The following is a 7,549-nucleotide window of genomic DNA, read 5'->3' as shown; positions in this document are numbered from 1 at the left end:
ACATCTTCCTAATTTTCTAATATAATTATTTAAAGCTATGGTTTTCCCTCTAATCACTGCTTTAGCACTACCCCACAAAGGTTAATGCGATATATTTTCATAATCATTCTTTTAGGAATAGTGTCTAAACTCTCTTGGGATATCCTCTTTGTCTCTTGTGTTATTTAGAAGTACACTGTTTATTTTCCAAATATTTGGTGCTGTCCTACTTGATACTATTATTGATTTTTAATCTATTTATGCTAAGAGAACATAATCTGTATTATTTCAATCTTTTAATAGATAATTAGACTTGTTTTATTACCAATCACATTCTATCCTAGTCAACATAACGTGTGCCCTTCAAAAGAATGTGTTATCCTGCCCTTGTTGGGCACTGTGCCCTATAAATATCAATTACGTCAATGTCGTTAATAGTGTTGCTCAGAACTTCGTCTTTACATTTTTTTGGTGGCGGGGAGGAGATTAGTTTTTCTATAAAACTCCAGGATATGGGTGTGTTAAACCATAAATGCAGAAGTCTCTATTTTCTCCTAATTTCTGTCAATTTCTTCCTAATATTTTTTAAAACTCTGTTAATAGATGCACACTCATCTATTATAGTTGCACCTTCCTTAATTGGCACTTTTATCATTATGAACTATTCTTTTTTTTTTAACATCTTTATTGGAGTATAATTCCTTTACAATGGTGGGTTAGTTTCTGATTTATAACAAAGTGAATCAGCTATACATATACATATGTTCCCATATCTCTTCCCTCTGGCGTCTCCCTCCCTCCCACGCTCCCTATCCCACCTCTCTAGGTGGTCACAAAGCACCGAGCTGGTCTCCCTGTGATATGCGGCTGCTTCCCACTAGCTATCTCTTTTACGTTTAGTAGTGTATATATGTCCATGCCACTCTCTCTCTTTGTCACAGCTTACCCATCCCCCTCCCAGTGTCAAGTCCATTCACTAGTAGGTCTGTGTCTTTATTCCCGTCTTACCCCTATGTTCTTTATGACCTTTTTTTTTTTAAGATTCCATATATATGTGTTAGCATACGGTATTTGTTTTCCTCTTTCTGACTTACTTCACTCTGTAGGACAGACTCTAGGTCCATCCACCTCACTACAAATAAATCAATTTCGTTTCTATTTATGGCTGAGTAATATTCCATTGTATATAAGTGCCACATCTTCTTTATCCATTCATCTGTCGATGGATACTTAGGTTGCTTCCATGTCCTGGATATTGTAAATAGAGCTTCAACGAACATACTGGTACATGACTCTTTTTGAATTATGGTTTTTTCAGCGTATATGACCAGTAGTGGGATTGCTGGGTTGTATGGTAGTTCTATTTGTAGTTTTTTAAGGAACCTCCATACTGTTCTCCACAGTGGCTGTATCAATTTACATTCCCACCAACAGTGCAACAGTGTTCCCTTTTCTCCACAACCTTTCCAGCATTTACTGTTCCTAGATTTTTTGATGATGGCCATTCTGACTGGTGTGAGAAGATATCTCATTGTAGTTTTGATTTGCATTTCTCTAATGATTAATGATGTTGAGGATTCTTTCATGTATTTGTTGGCAATCTGTATATCTTCTTCGGAGAAGTGTCTATTTAGGTCTTCTGCCCATTTTTGGATTGGGTTGTTTGTTTTTTTTGGTACAGAGCTGCAGGAGCTGCTTGTAAATTTTGGAGATTAATCCTTTGTCAGATGCTTCATTTGCAAATATTTTCTCCAATTCTGAGGGTTGTCTTTTAGTCTTGTTTATGGTTTCCTTTAGAGAATGGACTTGAGGATGTGGGGAGGGGGAAGGGTAGGCTGTGACAAAGTGAGAGAGTGGCATGGACATATATACACTACCAAACATAGAATAGATAGCTAGTGTGAAGCAGCCACATAGCACAGGGAGATCAGCTCGGTGCTCTGTGACCACCTAGAGGGGTGGGATACGGAGGGTAGGAGGGAGGGAGATGCAAGAGGGAAGAGATATGGGACCATGTGTATATGTATAACTGATTCACTTTTTTATAAAGCAGAAACTAACACACCACTGTAAAGCAATTATACTCCAATAAAGATGTTAAAAAGATAAAAAATAAATTTTAAAAAAAGCTTTTAAGTTTCATTAGGTCCCATTTGTTTATTTTTGTTTTTATTTCCATTTCTCTAGGAGGTGGGTCAAAAAGGATCTTGCTGTGATTTATGTCATAGAGTGTTCAGCCTATGTTTTCCTCTAAGTTTGATAGTTTCTGGCCTTACATTTAGATCTTTAATCCATTTTGAGCTTATTTTTGTGTATGGTGTTAGGGAGTGCTCTAATCTCATACTTTTACATGTACCTGTCCATTTTCTCCAGCACCACTGATTGAAGAAGCTGTATTTTCTCCAGTGTATATTCTTGCCTCCTTTATCAAAAATGAGGTGACCATATGTACATGGGTTTATCTCTGGGCTTTCTGTCCTCTTCCATTAATCTATATTTCTGTTTTTGTGCCAGTACCATACTGTCTTCATTACTGTAACTTTGTAGTATAGTCTGAAGTCAGGGAGCCTGATTCCTCCAACTCCAGTTTTCATTCTCAGGATTGCTTTGGCTATTCGGAGTCTTTTGTGTTTCCATACAAATTGTGAAATTTTTTGTTCTCGTTCTGTGAAAAATGCCAGTGGAAGTTTGAGAGGGATTGCATTGAATCTGTAGATTGCTTTGGGTAGTAGAGTCTTTTTCACAATGTTGATTCTTCCAGTACAAGGACATGGTATATCTCTCCATCTATTTGTATCAACTTTAATTTCTTTCCTCAGTGTCTTATAATTTTCTGCATACAGGTCTTTTGTCTCCTTAGGAAGGTTTATTCCTAGATATTTTATTCTTCTTGTTGCAATGGTAAATGGGAGTGTTTTCTTGATTTCACTTTCAGATTTTTCATCATTAGTGTATAGTAATGCCAGAGATTTCTGTGCATTAATTTTGTATCCTGCTACTTTACCAAATTCATTGATTAGATCTAGTAGATTTCTGGTAGCATCTTTAGGATTCTCTATGTATAGTATCATGTCATCTTCAAACAGTGACATCTTTACTTCTTCTTTACTGATTTCGATTCCTTTTATTTCTTTTTCTTCTCTGATTGTTATGGCTAAAACTTCCAAAAGTATGTTGAATAATAGTGGTGAGAGTGGGCACCATTGTCTTGTTCCTTATCTTAGTGGAAATGGTTTTAGTATTTCACCATTGAGGACGATGTTGGCTGTGGCTTTGTCATATATGGCCTTTATTATTTGAGGAAAGTTCCCTTTATGCCTACTTTCTGCAGGGTTTTTACCATAAATGGTGTTGAATTTTGTCAAAAGCTTTCTCTCCATCTATTGAGATGATCATATAATTTTTCTCCTTCAACTTGTTAATATGGTGTATCATGTTGATTGATTTGCCTATATTGAAGAATCCTTGCATTCCTGGAATAAACCCCACTTGATCATGGTGTATGATCCTTTTAATGTGCAGTTGGATTCTGTTTGCTAGTATTTTGTTGAGGATTTTTGCATACCTGTTCATCAGTGATATTGGCCTGTAGTTTTCTTTCTTTGTGACATCTTTGTCTGGTTTTGGTATCAGGGTGATGGTGGCCTCGTAGAATGAGTTTGCAAGTGTTCCTCTCTCTGCTATATTTTGGAAGATTTTGAGAAGGATAGGTGTTAGCTCTTTCCTAAATGTTTGGTAGAATCCGCCTGTGAAGCCATCTTGTCCTGGGCTTTTGTTTGTTGGAAGATTTTTAATCACAGTTTCAATTTCAGTGCTTGTGATTGTTGTGTTCATATTTTCCATTTTTTCCTGGTTCAGTCTCGGCAGGTTGTGCATTTCTAAGTATTTGTCCATTTCTCCCAGGTTGTCCATTTTATTGGCAGAGAGTTGCGTGTAGTAATCTCTCATGATCCTTTGTATTTCTGCAGTGTCAGTTGTTACTTCTCCTTTTTCATTTCTAATTCTATTGATTTAAGTCTTCTCCCTTTTTCTCTTGATGAGTTTGCTTAATGGTTTATCAATTTTGTTTATCTTCTCAGAGAACCAGCTTTTAGTTTTATTGACCTTTGCTATCATTTCCTTAATTTCTTTTTCATTTATTCCTGATCTGAGCTTTATGATTTCTTTTCTTCTGCTAACTTTGGGGTTTTTTTGTTTTTCTTTTTCTAATTGTTTTAGGTGCAAGGATAGGTTGTTTATTTGAGATGTTTCCTGCTTCTTAAGGTAGGATTGTATTGCTATAAATTTCCCGTTTAGAACTGCTTTTGCTGCATCCCACAGGTTTTGGGTTGTCGAGTCTCCATTGTCCTTTGTTTCTAGGTATGTTTTGATTTCCTCTTTGATTTCTTCAGTGATCACTTCGTTATTAAGTAGTGTATTGTTTAGCGTCCATGTGTTTGTTTTTTCACAGATCTTTTCCTGTAATTGATATCTAGTCTCATAGCGTTATGGTCGGAAAAGATACCTGATATGATTTCAATTTTCTTAAATTTACCAAGGCTTGATTTGTGACCCAAGATATGATCTATCCTGGAGAATGTTCCATGAGCACTTGAGAAAAATGTGTATTCTGTTGTTTTTGGATGGAATGTCCTATAAATATCAATTAAGTCCATCTTGTTTAATGTAGCATTTAAAGCTTGTGTTTCCTTATTTATTTTCATTTTGGATGATCTGTCCATTGGTGAAAGTGGCATGTTAAAGTCCCCTACTATGACTGTGTTACTGTCGATTTCCCCTTTTATGGCTGTTAGCATTTCCCTTATGTATTGAGGTGCTCCTCTGTTGGGTGCATAAATATTTACAATTGTTATATCTTCTTCTTGGATCGATCCCTTGATCATTATGTAGTATCCTTCTTTATCTCTTGTAATAGTCTTTATTTTAAAGTCTATTTTGTCTGATATGAGAGTTGCTACTCCAGCTTTCTTTTGGTTTCCCTTTGCATGGAATACCTTTTTCCATCCCCACACTTTCAGTCTGTATGTGTCTCTAGGTCTGAAATGGGTCTCTTGTAGACAGCATATATGAGGGTCTTGTTTTTGTATCCATTCAGCCAGTCTGTGTCTTTGGTGGGAGCTTTAATCCATTTACATTTAAGGTAATTATCGATATGTATGTTCCTATTCCCATTTTCTTAATTGTTTGGGGTTTGTTATTGTAGGTCTTTTCCTTCTCTGTGTTTCTTGCCTAGAGAAGTTCCTTTAGCATTTGTTGTAAAGCTGGTTTGGTGGTGCTGAACTCCCTCAGCTTTTGCTTGTCTGTAACGGTTTTAATTTCTCCATCAAATCTGAATGAGATCCCTGCTGGTTAGAGTGATCTTGGTTGCAGGTTTTTCTCCTTCATCACTTTAAATATGCCCTGCCAGTCCCTTCTGGTTTGCAGAGTTTCTGCTGAAAGATCAGCTGTTAACCTTATGGGGATTCCCTTGTGTGTTATTTGTTGTTTTTCCCTTGCTGCTTTTAATATGTTTTCTTTGTATTTAATTTTTGACAGTTGGATTAATATGTGTCTTGGCATGTTTCTCCTTGGATTTATCCTGTATGGGACTCTCTGTGCTTCCTGGACTTGATTAACTATTTCCTTTCCCATATTAGGGAAGTTTTCAACTACAATCTCTTCAAATATTTTCTCAGTCCCTTTCTTTTTCTCTTCTTCTTCTGGAACCCCTATAATTCGAATGTTGGTGTGTTTAATTTTGTCGCAGAGGTCTCTGAGACTGTCCTCAGTTCTTTTCATTCTTTTTTCTTTATTCTGCTCTGCAGTAGTTATTTCCACCATTTTATCTTCCAGGTCACTTATCCGTTCTTCTGCCTCAGTTATTCTGCTACTGATTCCTTCTAGAGTATTTTTAATTTCACTTATTGTGTTGTTCATCGTTGCTTGTTTCCTCTTTAGTTCTTCTAAGTGCTTGTTAAATGTTCCTTGCATTTTCTCTATTCTATTTCCAAGATTTTGAATCATCTTTACTATCATTATTCTGAATTCTTTTTCAGGTAGACTGCCTATTTCCTCTTCATCTGTTAGTTGTGGTTGGTTTTTACCTTTCTCCTTCATCTGCTGTTTTTCTGTCTTCTCATTTTGCTTATCTTACTGTGTTTGGGGTCTCCTTTTTGCAGGCTGCATGTTCGTAGTTCCCGTTGTTTTTGGTGTCTGTCCCCAGTGGCTAAAGTTGGTTCAGTGGGTTGTGTAGGCTTCCTGGTGGAGGGGAGTAGTGCCTGTGTTCTGGTGGATGAGGCTGGATCTTGTCTTTCTGGTGGGCAAGTCCACGTCTGGTGGTGTGCTTTGGGATGTCTCTGGCCTTATTATGATTTTAGGCAGCCTCTCTGCTAATGGGTGGGGTTGTGTCCCTGTCTTGCTAGTTGTTTGGCATAGGGTGTCCAGCACTGTAGCTTGCTGGTCGTTGATTGAAGCTGGGTCTTGGTGTTCAGATGGAGCTCTCTGGGAGATTTTCACCGTTTGATGTTACGTGGAGCTGGGAGGTCTCTGGTGGACCAGTGTCCTGAAGTTGGCTCTCCAACCTCAGAGGCACAGCTCTGACTCCTGGTTGGAGCACCAAGAGCCTTTCATCAACATGGCTCAGAATAAAAGGAAGAAAAAGAAAGAAAGAAAGAGGATAAAATAAAATAGAAAAAGAAAGATAAAATTAAAAAGTTATTAAAAACTAAAAAATTATTAAGAAAAACGGTTTTTTTTAAGTAAAAAAACAAAAAAAACCAACCAAAAAAAAAAAAAAAAAACGGATGGACAGAACCCTAGGACAAATGGTGAAAGCAAAGCTATACTGACAAAATCTCACACAGAAACATACACACTCACAAAAAGAAAAAGGGAAAAAATAATCTATGTTGCTCCCAAAGTCCACCTCCTCAATTTGGGATGATTCGTTGTCTATTCAGGTATTCCAGAGATGTAGGGTACATCAAGTTGATTGCGGAGATTTAATCCTCTGCTTCTCGGGCTTCTGGGAGAGATTTCCCTTTCTCTTCTTTGTTCGCACAGCTCCCGGGCTTCAGCTTTGGATTTGGACCCATCTCTGCATGTAGGTCGCCGGAGGGCGTCTGTTTTTCTCTCAGACAGGATGGGGTTAAAGGAGCAGCTGCTTCGGGGACTCTGGCTCACTCAGGCCGGGGGGAGGGAGGGGTACAGATGTGGGGCGAGCCTGCGGTGGCAGAGCCCAGCGTGACGTTGCAGCAGCCTGAGGCGCGCCATGCATTCTCCCGGGGAAGTTGTCCCTGGATCCCGGGAACCTGGCAGTGGCGGGCTGCACAGGCTCCCGGGAGGGGAGGTGTGGATAGTGACCTGTTCTCGCACACAGGCTTCTTGGTGGCGGCTGTAGCAGCCTTAGTGTCTCATGCCTGTCTCTGGGGTCTGAGCTGATAGTCGCGGCTCGCGCCCGTCTCTGGAGCTCCTTTAAGCAGCACTCTTAATCCCCTCTCCTCTCGCACCAGTAAACAAAGAGGGAAGGAAAAGTCTCTTGTCTCATTGGCCGGTCCAGACTTTTTCCGGGACTCCCTCCTGGGTAGTTGTG

Source organism: Phocoena sinus, chromosome X (genome assembly GCF_008692025.1).
Source record: "Phocoena sinus isolate mPhoSin1 chromosome X, mPhoSin1.pri, whole genome shotgun sequence".
In the NCBI taxonomy this organism is placed as follows: Eukaryota; Metazoa; Chordata; class Mammalia; order Artiodactyla; family Phocoenidae; genus Phocoena; species Phocoena sinus.
This window is presented reverse-complemented; position numbering follows the sequence as displayed.